The sequence below is a fragment of the Schistocerca cancellata genome, chromosome 1 (genome assembly GCF_023864275.1).
Source record: "Schistocerca cancellata isolate TAMUIC-IGC-003103 chromosome 1, iqSchCanc2.1, whole genome shotgun sequence".
Taxonomy (NCBI): domain Eukaryota; kingdom Metazoa; phylum Arthropoda; class Insecta; order Orthoptera; family Acrididae; genus Schistocerca; species Schistocerca cancellata.
The window spans coordinates 535,369,109-535,384,532 of NC_064626.1; the positions used below are offsets into that span (position 1 = coordinate 535,369,109).

The 15,424-nt window shown below is 46.4% G+C and overlaps 1 protein-coding gene across 1 annotated transcript in view; it reads right to left on the bottom strand.

The window, feature by feature from the left end:
• The window catches only part of LOC126188424 (putative fatty acyl-CoA reductase CG5065), a 132,037-nt gene that overhangs the window by 93,035 nt on the left and 23,578 nt on the right, over nucleotides 1-15,424 (bottom strand). The window lies entirely within an intron of this gene.

The window sequence follows — 15,424 nt, forward strand, 5'->3', positions numbered from 1 at the left end:
TCGAACTAATCAACCCATGTTTCATCGCCTGTGACGATGTTTGACAGAAAATTGTCACGACCAGCACTGCAATGCGCAAGCAATTCCGCACCGATGATCCTTTCTTTTTATAGTCTTCTCTTAGGCATAGAGGAGCCCAGCAGGCACAAACATTGTACCCTATGGTGGGCAAGTGTGTCAGCACTACTACAGAGATGTGCAGTTGTACAGCGATATGTTTGATTGTGATCCGTTGATTACCTCGAATGAAAGTGTCTGCATATTCCGACACTGCAGGAGTCACGGCCATTGTGCGGCCGGCGGGAAAGCTGGTTGTCGGAGAGGTTTGCGCGACAATATTGCGATGTCATGTCGATTATAATTATCCGGACTGTTATGCCGTGGTCGGTTGCTGAATTCTTTGTCAAATCCCAACGTTTCGTCCCCGTCTGCGGGAGACATCTTCAAGGGGGCCTGTAGCTCGATGGAAGGTCGAACACACCCACTGGCTCGGCTACTGACTGCCGCTAAATTCATGACGTCACGTGTTTTGAAAACGTCAGTGAAATTGGCCGCTGTCCGTTGCCGTCGATCGCTGTTGCCATCACCCAGTAGTGGAAGGGTGGTACACATCTTCTTTAACACCGGCATCCATATACCGTTTAATTTCACGCCCTCCTCCTTACGATTGAAATTATTAGGGTGTTTAGCGATTTCGATTGCCTCCCTGTAGAGCCTTTCATAATATCCGCATGTGGCCGCTAGTACTTGCGTCTCCTCGAAACGAATATGGTGGTTCCCCGACTGAAAAGCATGCTCCGCCACAGCTGATCGTTCCGTTTCTCCTCTTCTACAATTGCCCTTGTGCTTTTCCAAACATTTTGAAACCGTTATTCTAGTGGTACCCCCATAAACATCTCCACAGCTGCATGGGATCCTATAAACTCCAGCTTTTTCCAATGGTTTGCGAGCGTCCTTGGCAGGCTTAATGTATTCCTGTATTACGGTGATATTCCGCTTCGTCAAGATCCTTTCTTTCCGTTACATTTTTAACAAACGCAGGAAAACCTTAGATTTTGCAGTAGCCTGTACGTCACTATGATTTCTGCGTGGCTGTCTCAACGCACGTTTTATTTCGGCGGACGAATATCCGTTCTTCATCAGTGCAATGTGGAGGTCTTCCAGCTCAGCGTCGAGCAACTCAGGTTCACAAATATTTCTAGCTCTGTCCGTTAACATCTTGATAACACTCCACTTCTGTTGTGGGTGGTGGTTCGAATCCCGGTGCAAATAACGGTCCGTGTGCGTGGGATTGCGGTATACTGAGTGTCCCAAACTACTATTTTCGTTTCTAAAAACAAGCACATCGAGGAAATGAAAGCAAAGAGAGCTTCACTCCAAGTTTAAACGCAGCCAAAACCTCTCAGACAAACAGAAGCTAAACGATGTCAAAGTTAGCGTAAGGAGGGCTATGCGTGAAGCGTTCAGTGAATTCGAAAGTAAAATACTAGGTACCGACTTGACAGAAAATCCTAGGAAGTTCTGGTCTTACGTTAAATCAGTAAGTGGCTCGAAACATCATGTCCAGACACTCCGGGATGATGATGGCATTGAAACAGAGGATGACAAGCGTAAAGCTGAAATACTAAACACCTTTTTCCAAAGCTGTTTCACAGAGGAAGACCGCACTGCAGTTCCTTCTCTAAATCCTCGCACCAACGAAAAAATGGCTGACATCGAAATAAGTGTCCAAGGAATAGAAAAGCAACTGGAATCACTCAACAGAGGAAAGTCCACTGGACCTGACGGGATACCAATTCGATTCTACACAGAGTACGCGAAAGAACTTGCCCCCCTTCTAACAGCCGTGTACCGCAAGTCTCTAGAGGAACAGAAGGTTCCAAATGATTGGAAAAGAGCACAGGTAGTCCCAGTCTTCAAGAAGGGTCGTCGAGCAGATGCGCAAAACTATAGACCTATATCTCTGACGTCGATCTGTTGTAGAATTTTAGAACATGTGTTTTGCTCGAGTATCATGTCGTTTTTGGAAACTCATAATCTACTATGTAGGAATCAACATGGATTCCGGAAACAGCGATCGTGTGAAACCCAACTCGCTTTATTTGTTCATGAGACCCAGAAAATATTAGATACAGGCTCCCAGGTAGATGCTATTTTTCTTGACTTCCGGAAGGCGTTCGATACAGTTCCGCACTGTCGCCTGATAAACAAAGTAAGAGCCTACGGAATATCAGACCAGCTGTGTGGCTGGATTGAAGAGTTTTTAGCAAACAGAACACAGCATGTTGTTATCAACGGAGAGACGTCTACAGACATTAAAGTAACCTCTGGCGTGCCACAGGGGAGTGTTATGGGACCATTGCTTTTCACAATATATATAAATGACCTAGTAGATAGTGTCGGAAGTTCCATGCGGCTTTTCGCGGATGATGCTGTAGTATACAGAGAAGTTGCAGCATTAGAAAATTGTAGCGAAATGCAGGAAGATCTGCAGCGAATAGGCACTTGGTGCAGGGAGTGGCAACTGACCCTTAACATAGACAAATGTAATGTATTGCGAATACATAGAAAGAAGGATCCTTTATTGTATGATTATATGATAGCGGAACAAACACTGGTAGCAGTTACTTCTGTAAAATATCTGGGAGTATGCGTGCGGAACGATTTGAAGTGGAATGATCATATAAAGTTAATTGTTGGTAAGGCGGGTACCAGGTTGAGATTCATTGGGAGAGTCCTTAGAAAATGTAGTCCATCAACAAAGGAGGTGGCTTACAAAACACTCGTTCGACCTATACTTGAGTATTGCTCATCAGTGTGGGATCCGTACCAGATCGGGTTGACGGAGGAGATAGAGAAGATCCAAAGACGAGCGGCGCGTTTCGTCACAGGGTTATTTGGTAACCGTGATAGCGTTACGGAGATGTTTAACAAACTCAAGTGGCAGACTCTGCAAAAGAGGCGCTCTGCATCGCGGTGTAGCTTGCTCGCCAGGTTTCGAGGTATCGAAGATATTGCTTCCCCCTACTTATACCTCCCGAGGAGATCACGAATGTAAAATTAGAGAGATTAGAGCGCGCACAGAGGCTTTCAGACAGTCGTTCTTCCCGCGAACCATACGCGACTGGAACAGGAAAGGGAGATAATGACAGTGGCACGAAAAGTGCCCTCCGCCACACACCGTTGGGTGGCTTGCGGAGTATAAATGTAGATGAAATGTAGATAATTTGCCGTGTACCTCCTCCTCCACTGTAAACTGGATTCTCGGGTTTATACTATTCAGATGATCGTGGAACCGGCTTAGTTCCTCCCTGCCACGTCTCCACAGCACAAACGTGTCATCCACGTATCGGAACCATACATTTGGCTTTTTGCTGGCAGTACCTAAGGCCTGTTCTTCGAATTTCTCCATATAGAAGTTTGCAATTACGGGAATTAGGGGGCTTCCTATAGCCACGGTATCCGTTTGCTCATAAAACTGTTCATTCCACTCGAAGTATGTGGTCGTCAAACAACACTTAAACAGTTCAGAAATATCGGCAGGAAAAATGCGATCCAGCTGTTCCAATACATCATTAAGTGGAACCATGGTAAACAGCGATACCACATCAATGACAGCTCTCCTCTTGGAACGCACTGTAAAAGCCCACATACCAGTGTAAACGGGCCGTGTTTGCAAACGGGACTTCACTGCATGTCGCCGGATTCCAACGTGGGTTCTCTGCTGGGCGTGAGGAAGATGATGATGGGGTGTGTCCACGGATGGCTCCTGACGACAGAATAACTACACTTATCGCTCAACTGCAATACATTGGTTGTGAGTCCTTTGGGCGAGGTATGCTTCCACTCTCAATATTCTCGGCGGCGTCAAAAGAGGCCGGCGGACGCTCACACGCCCTGTGCGGCGACTGTAGCTGCGCTGGCGGTAACTACTATTACTGCATCTGCAGCAGCGCTGCGGCCTTGCCGGCTCGTACTGCAGCGGCTGGAACCACGTGCCGAGGGCCTCTGTCGTGGTGGCGGCGGTTGGAGGGGCGTCGCAGCGGGAAAGGTCAGTGTCCTGTCTCAGCGGCCGTCCTCTACTGTGGCTGTCTGGCGTCAGCGGGCCAGGGTCCCCGGCTGCCTGTTGGCGGCGGATTCACTCTGGCACCTCCTAGTCGACGATCTGCATTACGGCGGTGACCATTAAGATGACTGAGATGGCAGTGATGATTCAGGACTGCAGGCGGCGCTAGATAACACAGGCTCTGCGTCACTCCAACGCCTCACGACGGATGATGTTGAAGAGCTGGCTGCTGGTCCTTAAATGCAGATTCTGCTGCTGCTGTCTGCTATTCTTCTTCCCTAGTAGGTCTATGGAATATTCCGATGCTTCTCGGCTGACGTAACTGACCCGATTACCGCCCTCGGTGTCGACACCCTGGCTTGCGGCGAGTTGCTTCTTGTCTCGTCCTCTGTTGGACGATGGCACAGCGATCTCTTTCGTTTTGCTTAACTCGGCGCTCCATCGACCCAATTACATCACTGAACTGCGCAACAGAATGTAATACACATTCTCCTTCTGACTCCCAATATTCCTTCACATTTTAACGAATTTCATTACTGTAAAACTCCTACTGTCATCATTCTACCGCCGCGCGGAGTGGCCGCGCCGTCTAAGGCGCCATGTCACGGACTACGCGGCCTCTCTTGCCGGAGATTCGAGTCTTCCCTCTGGCATGGGTGTATGTGTCGCTCTTAGCATAAGTTAGTTGAGATTAAGTAGTGAGTAAGTCTAGGGGCTCATGATCTTCGCAGTTTGGTCCCTTATACACACACACACACACTCACAATCATCATCATCATCATCATCATCATCATCATCATCCTACCCTCTGTAGCACCTCCGTTACAGACGCCATTTAGAATGCTACATATAGCATCGCCACCTGTAGAAACGTCATGAAAATATACGGTCTGAAGCGGGAATATTCCACTCTGGTCCACGTTTTTACAACCGAAACTGGCCGAGAAAAAGATGTGTTGCATTATTTATTACATGCAGCTGTTTGGAAGACCATTCAGCTGAATGGTTGTCAGCCAGAATATCGTGGCAAGAAGTCTTCCTTATCCAGCTGCCATCCATAAACTTCATCACAACAGTAAAATACACTCCTGGAAATTGAAATAAGAACACCGTGAATTCATTGTCCCATTCCTGGGGTCAGATACATCACATGATCACATTGACAGAACCACAGGCACATAGACACAGGCAACAGAGCATGCACAATGTCGGCACTAGTACAGTGTATATCCACCTTTCGCAGCAATGCAGGCTGCTATTCTCCCATGGAGACGATCGTAGAGATGCTGGATGTAGTCCTGTGGAACGGCTTGCCATGCCATTTCCACCTGGCGCCTCAGTTGGACCAGCGGTCGTGCTGGACGTGCAGACCGCGTGAGACGACGCTTCATCCAATCCCAAACATGCTCAATGGGGGACAGATCCGGAGATCTTGCTGGCCAGGGTAGTTGACTTACACCTTCTAGAGCACGTTGGGTGGCACGGGATACATGCGGACGTGCATTGTCCTGTTGGAACAGCAAGTTCCCTTGCCGGTCTAGGAATGGTAGAACGATGGGTTCGATGACGGTTTGGATGTACCGTGCACTATTCAGTGTCCCCTCGACGATCACCAGTGGTGTACGGCCAGTGTAGGAGATCGCTCCCCACACCATGATGCCGGGTGTTGGCCTGTGTGCCTCGGTCGTATGCAGTCCTGATTGTGGCGCTCACCTGCACGGCGCCAAACACGCATACGACCATCATTGGCACCAAGGCAGAAGCGACTCTCATCGCTGAAGACGACACGTCTCCATTCGTCCCTCCATTCACGCCTGTCGCGACACCACTGGAGGCGGGCTGCACGATGTTGGGGCGTGAGCGGAAGACGGCGTAACGGTGTGCGGGACCGTAGCCCAGCTTCATGGAGACGGTTGCGAATGGTCCTCGCCGATACCCCAGGAGCAACAGTGTCCCTAATTTGCTGGGAAGTGGCGGTGCGGTCCCCTACGGCACTGCGTAGGATCCTACGGTCTTGGCGTGCATCCGTGCGTCGCTGCGGTCCGGTCCCAGGTCGACGGGCACGTGCACCTTCCACCGACCACTGGCGACAACATCGATGTACTGTGGAGACCTCACGCCCCACGTGTTGAGCAATTCGGCGGTACGTCCACCCGGCCTCCCGCATGCCCACTATACGCCCTCGCTCAAAGTCCGTCAACTGCACATACGGTTCACGTCCACGCTGTCGCGGCATGCTACCAGTGTTAAAGACTGCGATGGAGCTCCGTATGCCACGGCAAACTGGCTGACACTGACGGCGGCGGTGCACAAATGCTGCGCAGCTAGCGCCATTCGACGGCCAACACCGCGGTTCCTGGTGTGTCCGCTGTGCCGTGCGTGTGATCATTGCTTGTACAGCCCTCTCGCAGTGTCCGGAGCAAGTATGGTGGGTCTGACACACCGGTGTCAATGTGTTCTTTTTTCCATTTCCTGGAGTGTAGAAATGAAAGTTTCAAATGTGGTATAGAAGGCTGTTGAAGACTAGATGCGTGGATCGAGCAACGAATGAGGAGGCACTGAGTCGAAATGAGGAAAAATTTATGGCACAAGTTGACTAAAAGAACGGTTAGGTTGATAGGAACATTCGGAAACGTCGAGAAGTCGTCAGTTTGGCGATGGATGAAATACACTACCGTTTGTGAAAAGAGCAACACAAAACGAATTACCCGAATAGTGCCACACTTGGTGGAATTGGCGACGGGTGTGCAAGCAATACGTGATACGTTTTGCAGCGAGATGGTGTACACGTAGGCCGAGCAGAGCCCTCTCGTGTCGGTCCGACAGGGTCGGTTTTGCGCCTAGTGCAGTCGGTGCAGAGCTGGTACACATGGTGGAAACAATACAGAGTGCCAGTATGCCTCCTCGACGTCAAAGTGAGCCATAGCAGCATGTGAGCGAGTTAGAACGGGGCAGAATGATTGGTCTCCGGGAAACGGGGTTATCATACCGTGACATTTCTGCTCGCGCAGGGCATGCAGCTACGACAGTGATGCATGTGTGGAAACAGTGCATAGAGGAACGTTGTACGCAGTGACGAGCGGAAACTGGACCACAGCATATGACCACAGCACCGGATGACCGTCGTTTTGTCCACATGGCCATTGCGGACCGTACAGCTTCTCCGACTGCAATGTACACGTGAACACTGTCACTGGGGTGCTGAGTGGCAAAATGTAATCTTTTCAGAAAAATCCCGATTCAACGTATTCTACAGTGATGCCTGCATACGTGTCCGGCGGTACCGTGGTGAGCGCAACCTGGAGGGCTGCATTGTGGAGCGGCATATCTGACACTACGTGCGATGATTTCCTACGCCATTGGTTACAACAACCGATCTCGCCTCGTACGTTTTTCAAGCACTTTGAACAGCAACCGCTACCTAACGGAGGTAGCCCCCCTGCTTCAGGCTTCTCCACAGGCCACATTTCAACAGGACAATGCCCGGCCACATAGTGTGAGGAATGTACAGGCCTGCTTCGAATGCGACGGGTACCATTACTTCCGTGGCTTCCACGTTCGCCAGACATGTCACTCATCGAACATGTCTGGGATATCGTTGGTCGGCACCTGGTGCGTCACAGTCCTCCAGTAACTGGTGTCACGGATTTGTGGGCTCGAATACAAACTGCGTGGAGAGAAATTCCTCAGGAATTTATTCAGAACCTTGTTGATTCAATGCCACGTGTATAGCAGCTCTAATTGCAGCGCATGGTGGCCACACGACATACTGAATAGTAGGGCTCAAAGGACATGTACAGATTCGAAAAGGTAATCATATTGTTACTTGTCATGTACATAATCTGTGGTATTAAATAAATTGAATTCATGTGTTTCCTTTTTGGTGTTGCAATTTCCACAAACGGTAGTGTGTGTGTGTGTGTGTTTTCGTGTGATAAGTGTACGTGGTAGTAGTTTCGCAGAGACGAGCAGACTGATGGGATTGGCCACCATGGACAGCTGCATCAAACCAGTACCGGTTGGACCCGAATATCACAATGACAGAACTCTAGGCTCAGGCTGAGGTGTGGGTCGTACCAGAGCTAGCTGTGACGTAACTAAACCGAACGAAGATCGCTTCAGAGCATTTTTCGAATTGAAGCCCATAATATACCATTTAAACTATATACTTAACTGTATAAAAATATGCAATTTATGTTTCAACGAAATTAAGATATTAAAAAAGAAATGAAACATTAAGGTATCCAATACAAATGGCTATATTCTTTTGAAGTAACAAACGCTCGAGATTAATGCCTATGCAAAACTTATCACTTCAATTGCAAAAATAACATTTTAGCAATGAGTAAACAAACGCAGACTAAGCGTACTGCCTTAGAGAAGTACAGTGGCTGTACTACAAAATTTTTGGTTCTGTTATATTAGACATACAACTTTGCTTCTGCCATTTTTTTCATTGTGAAAAACATTTAAGATTCATAGTATTAACTATCGCTGGCCACTAATTTCTCCCGTTTTTCGGGCAGCACACGAATACCGTATCCCAAGAGCTGGGCGTATTTTCAGGAGATTCACGAATCGATCCAATTTTGCACTTGTTCATATGACCGGAACTACTGTTCAGCCAGGCTGTATGTCATTGATCGATGAAGGTGGTGGTCGTAGGGAAAAATGTTTGGAGAATACAGCATGTGTGGTAAGACTTCCCATTTCAACGTCTACCAGTAAGGTTTGGTGGGTTTTGAGATATGGGGTCGAGCAATGCCCCGCTGCAAAATCACCTTTTCGTGTCTACCGCTGCAGTGAGACCGTTTCCCTTTCAGTGCTCGACTGAAACGCATCAACTGCTTTCGATAATGATCCTGTGTGATTTTTTCCGTCGCTTTCAGTAACTTCGACAACCTCTACCACTGCCATGCTGGTTTTCGACGTCAAAATTACAATTCTTGAAGCGCTGAAATCATTCTCCGAAAATTCTTTCACTAATAGGTGCCTCACCGTAGGTCTTACCCAGCATTTTACAAGTCTCAGCCGCTGATTTTTTTCATTTAAAAGCAAAAAATTAAAAGTTCCTGCAAATAACGAGAATTCGGCTCATAAGTTTACATATTCAGTCGAGAATAGCTTTACGATGCAATCAAAAACCCACTAATATTTTGATGGCGATATGTTTATAAGTGCCTACTCCGTGCACCATCATTTGCCGCTACTGCCATCTGTTCCTATACGGCGGAAGCAAAGCTGTAGGCCTCATATATTATTTAATAATATCTTCCATAGATCATTTGAATCATTTTTTTATCGAAATGCTCGAGAACACACAAATGATATCATTACCGGTTTTCGTTTATCGTTTATGCGATCCGAGACTGTGATATGTAATAAAAAGAGCAAGTACGTTTTAAATTTTGCAAGTATTGTCACAGCTATTAAAAATTCATAAGAACAGAACTATTGTATGGGGTTGGGATTCTGTATACTGCTAGGAGAAATTATTTTATACTATTTACTCAGTTTTAAAAACGTTATAATAAATTTATTTAAATTATTATTTTTAAAATATAATTGTAGATAGTTACTGTACAGAAAATTAATGCAAGTGAAATTTAAAGTTCTGAGAGAAAATACTGAAAGCACCCGTGTGCACTTGTAAAAAGACGTCGTTTAGAAGCAGTAACTACCCACGTTCCACTACCCAGGTTAGTGTTCTCTATATTGTTATTTCAAGATTGTGGGATCTAAACTTAGAACTACTTAAACCTAACTAACCTAAGGACATCACACACAACCATGCCCGAGGCAGGATTCGAACCTTGCGACCGTAGCAGCAGCGCGGCTCCGGACTGGAGCGCCTAGAACCGCACGACCACCGCGGCCGGCTCACAATGTAGGGTTACACTTAACTTCGGAAGAGTAATTAAATAGTAAAGAAGGGAGAGTGAACAAGCTTTGGTTCCTGTTCTGTATACGGCTACTTTTCATAATCAGTGATCGATCTTGCAATTTAGTAGATGTTACCAGTTAAGGTAGAGCCATATTTGGTAATGGTCCACGTTTATGAAAGAATATACTTTGCGATTACACAGAAAGTCGCCTTTAGCGACTCGAAGCAGACTGAGATTAATAGACATTAAATAAAGCTGTGAAGTGGACATCATAATAAGGAGGATAAATTGTTTATTCTCCGCATCGAGCCATATTAATCAGGAAACATAAATATTATGAATTCGGAAGTGCTAGGTGATCCTTTTGAGCGGCACCATCGACAGGCAAAGATGATGAGCTAGCGTGGGGGATGGACAGCAGGTAGCCAACCGAAAGGTAATAGTCACTATATGCTCGATGGGCCCTTCACAAGCACTGACGAGTGTTGGAATTTCAAAAAACGAGCTGACTACGACAGAGCCAGGTGCACATGTTTTGTAGTGTCATTGATTTGAGGCTTAAAGAAATTTAGTGCAGTCAGTATTGTCTACATATTTAAAGTTGGTTGGTCGTTATGGGTTAAGGCAATGAACAACGACATCACTCATTTAATACACAGATCTGGAGTTCGTGATGTCTAATCTAAATATGAAAGTACGTAGGAGAGTAAAACCGAGGTATTTGTGGTATCAAGTATTAGTACCACCGCACGGACGTTTCAAAGTTGGCTATGGCAACGAAAATTTCCGTCAGACGGCAACAGCAATCCTGCTTATCCGGCGAACGCAATGGAGCACGCCGGCTCAGTCGCACCTGCAGCAGCACCATATCAAGAGTGCCCTCCGTCTACGTGGTTTAGGATGGTCGTCGGTAGCCAAACGGCCCATTCGCAACGGAGCGCGGCCGAATAGCAACAAAGTCGCCACCGAGACGCGTCCCAGTCGCAGCCCTGTCACTATCGTTCGTGCATTAGGTAAGAGAGCCTCCCGTTGCTATTTTATTTGCTGGACTCGTTCTTGCTGCGTTATTTGTAACGAGTCTTAGTAGGCTGGCAGAAAGCCACCAGTCAAGCAAAGCTTTTGTTTACTGTATTTGATTGTTCACTTATCATTTCTGTTCTGTCCATCTTTCCTACGACGAGAGGGGCTTCGCCACTCTGTAGCCCACCTCTCCTTGCTGTTGTGTAAGAAGTGGTGCACACTAGCAGTGAAAGCGATATTGATGCCAGAGCTGACAAATAGTTAAGGGAGCTGAAAGTGCCATGTGGTACTGTATGCAGCCCAGAGACTGGCGAGACTCTCACAGGGCACACCTGTGGCGTGAGAAACTCCTCCTGCGTCTGACGATCACCAGCCCGATTAAGGACAGGCAGGGTCAAAGAATGTCTTCTAACCGCGCGAACATTAGCAACAGTGAAAGAGAGAAGTCTAAAAACGTAACGGAGGTCAGTTGAACCGGCAGTAATTAAATAAAGTCAGAGAAGCAATCAGGTCGGTAAATGGATGGGGGCGCCTGAGTGTCCCCGACATTCAGGGCGCCTGTGGTTTAGATGGCGATATGAGTGCAAAACAGTTTATAATAACGGCAGATTAAGACAGACTGACTGTTGCACAAAAGGCGAAGCTCTAGGTTTTATTTGATAGGCGTTCGTTTCTCGCACCATGCTGTCTTCATAATAGTAAAAAAAAAAGTTCAAATGTGCGTGAAATCTTATGGGACTTAACTGCTAAGGTCATCAGTCCCTAAGCTTACACACTACTTAACCTAAATTATCCTAAGGACAGACACACATACCCATGCCCGAGGGAGGACTCGAATCTCCGCCGGGACCAGCCGCACAGTCCATGACTGCAGCGCCTAAGACCGCTCGGCTAATCCCGCGCGGCTCATAATAGTACGTCTGATGCTTACAAGTTCATGTCAGCAGACAAACAGCGCTTAGAGTTTGTACAAGTGCTTCCATTTTCAGATACGAGTACGGCGGTGACAGTAGTGGAAATTGGTGCTCAGCCTAGTGCCTCCATATCGCTCAGGCGAAAAGACTAAGATTTAAAGCAACTGATATTGAGTCGCACAGACAAGGTGACTAGAACCTGACGTCTGTCCTGTCGATGTGACTGGGGAACTTCCCGTGACAAAATCGCATTCTTCTCATTGGCGTTAGGCCTCACTGCTGCATGTCCAGTCAGTAAAACACTATCTTCTATGGAAGATTACACTGAGATCACAAAAGTCATGGGACACCTCCCAGTATCGTGTCGGATCTTCTTTCGCCCGGCGTAGTGTAGTAACTCGACGTGCCATGGGTTCAACAATTCGTTGCAAGTCCCCTGAAGAAACATTGAGTCATAATGCGTCTACAGTCGTCCGTAACTGCTATAGTGTTGTTATGTTCCATAAATGTTCGATGGGGTACTTGTCTGGCGATCGGGAGAAGGCGGGGGGGGGGGGGGGGTGGACAATTATTCGCTCGAAATGTTCACAATGTTCTTCAAACCAATCGTACTCTTATAGCCCGCTGGCATGGTGCGTTATCATCCACCGTTGTTTGGCTTCAAATGATCTCCAAATATCCGAAAATATACACACACTGTGTCTATAGATAAAAACTGCTCAATCTCTACAAATAACGAAGTATTTTATTTTTTACTTCATGTATAGCGTTCTTTTAACCAAATTTTGTTTCAGTGTGGATAGTCACACTAGGGAGGAATACTCCTCACGTAATTATACGGACAGCGATGACACCATATTTCCTGCAAAAATGGAAATGCCGTGTGGCTAGAGCCTCCCGTCGGTTAGGCCGTTCGCCTGGTGCAAGTCTTTCGAGTTGACGCCACTTCGGCTACTTGCGTGTCAATGGGGATGAAATGATGGTGATAAGGACAACACAAAACCCAGTCCCTGAGCGGAGAAAATCTCCGACCCAGTTGGAAATCGACCCGGGCCGTTAGGTATGACTTCCGTCGCGCTGACCACTTTTTTTTTTTTGTTCTCATTTTGTTTGATTTTGGTCGGTGCATTTGTTCGGAGCTGATGTCCCATGACACCCGTTCAAGTTGAGTGTTGAGCCGTTGACTCAGTTTTTTATTGCAGAGGGCAGCTAACCCTCTGACCGAACACTCCGAGCTACCGTACCGGCAGCACCTGGCTCACAGCGGTACGGAACTTCTGAACCTCCGGCCAGCGCATCGCCAGGCGAACTCGCTCTTCCCTTGCTCGCTGTTCTCCGTTGGGTGGCGACACGGATACACGCCGTCAGAGGACGCTAAATACTAATGACTTCACTACCCGCCACTCTTATGACCGGCGTGTTTTTTTTAAACAGCCACACTCAGAGCCTCGATCCCAGATTCAGTGCATCTATAGATTTAACATCAGTATGGAAGACTGCAATGAGGACAACACAGCGACGTAACACGACACTACTAAACATCATAAATATCAAAGACTTAACTGTATTGACATTGAAGACTGTTTCTGTCAAGACTTTTTCAATCATTGCACACAACACAGCAGCACAAAAGAACCGACAGCACTTCAAAGTTATGTACCTCTCTGTTATTAAATGGACCTATTGTAAATAAACTTATTAACGTGTAATTTTTTATAGATGTCTTTCTTCATTAGCCACTTCTACTACCGACATATAATACGATTAGCGATCAAAACTAAAGTTTAAAAAAAAAAAGATTCTATATTTATTAATTAACATTTCCATTTCTTCATTAATATGCAATTTAAATAAAGATAAAATAGTTGCTACCAACTGAATTCGAACCAACGAGCCTACAGTTATTAAACTTACACTTTCCACTTTTCAGCTACTTACTGTGTTAAGCTCTAAATGTTTCGCAATTAACATAGGTCGGAAATGTTCTAATTTTGAGAGGAATTTTTTTAATTTTTTCGAGAATTGTGTAGTGTTGCTTTAGGAACTTATTAGAAGCAGTGACCTTTTCGCGAGTACGGAGTTTGCCGTTAATGTTATCTTGGCTTCAAACGTGCAAATTGTTGCAGTATTTGAACTCTGCAGCCGATAAGCTACTATAATATACAGGGTACAACAGGTATAAGTGCAGATATTCCTGCTGGTCATTGCGAACGGTGTACCGAAGAACATTACATCAATATTTACGTCATTTGCAGACTAATAATTATAGCCAAGTAATTCGCTTTTAGGTTGGTTAGTGCTCTTTGGAGACAGGTTATCAAAGAGTCACGTAATTACTTCGTTGTTCCGGTCATGTCATCCTAACCCGTATCATTATACGGTCTCGCAGTGTAATCCTCAGAATGCTGTGAATCGGGTGTGGATATTTTCCACCCACATCAGGAAATACTACGACACAATTTTATGCAAGGCTGTCGTCTTGCTAAAGTGCTGAGTAGAAACTTGTCCGTGTGTATGCGGCCGACAGCAGTCTGTTGCCTCTGAACAAACCGCTATCTGGGCAACACTACTCGGGACATGCATTGCACTAGGCCTTATCAACTCGACAATATTTTCTTCTTTGCTGTAGACCACGGGGTTCTTTGTCAGTTGTCTTTAGGTGCGCAGTTATCCTTTTTTTCGTATTAAACCTATAAACTCTGCCCTCAATTGCAGTATACCAAAAAGGATAAATAAGTCAAATTTTTATTGAATACAGAACAATATTTTTAGATGTGTTTATTTTTGGTAAGCATAACGCGCGTAACATTGTACTTCAAACTGTAACACGGATGTAACAAGCAAGTATCGTGCCAGCATGTCAAGCTGTCGAAAACACGAGCTTCGCTTGAATCTGAAGAACGACATCTAGCAGTTGGAAGATGTCTTGAATCACAGATACAAACTCAGTAGAGATGATTTCATAGGTACTCTGATCCGGTGATCTAAACTATATTTGATCCACAAATGACTGTCAACTTGTTCGTACGAGCAGAGGGGATTCAGCGAAGTAGTGACTGCCCGATTAGTGTTTCTTCTGAAGAAATGGACGAGGACTTAACTGTACTGACGCAGAAGACCGTCGAATTAAGTTACGATATCACTGAGATGGTGTACTACTACTGTCATTTCTTTTTGAGACCGACGCCTGGAGATTAGGCACCCGCAATAACCTGGATGTCTCCCAAGACGTCGCGTAACATGGCGTACGCTTTAATTTTGGAGCTTGGCCTGAAGGCCACACGGCCGCAGCGTGCACTTAAAAAGGTGCTCACCATCCATCAGAATAGTCGCCATTGGCCCCCTACGTACGCCTGCCAACGTCCATATAGCTGCTGGAAGCATCGCTAAAACATGTTGGCAAGGAACTACCTTACGGCTTCTCGTCTGGCAGTCATGACCTCTTCGGCCGAGTGAAATTTGCGCCCACATAGGAACGCTTCCACACGAAGAAAGACAAAAATCGCGTTGTGGTGTGAGATCAGGGTGTGTCCAGAGGG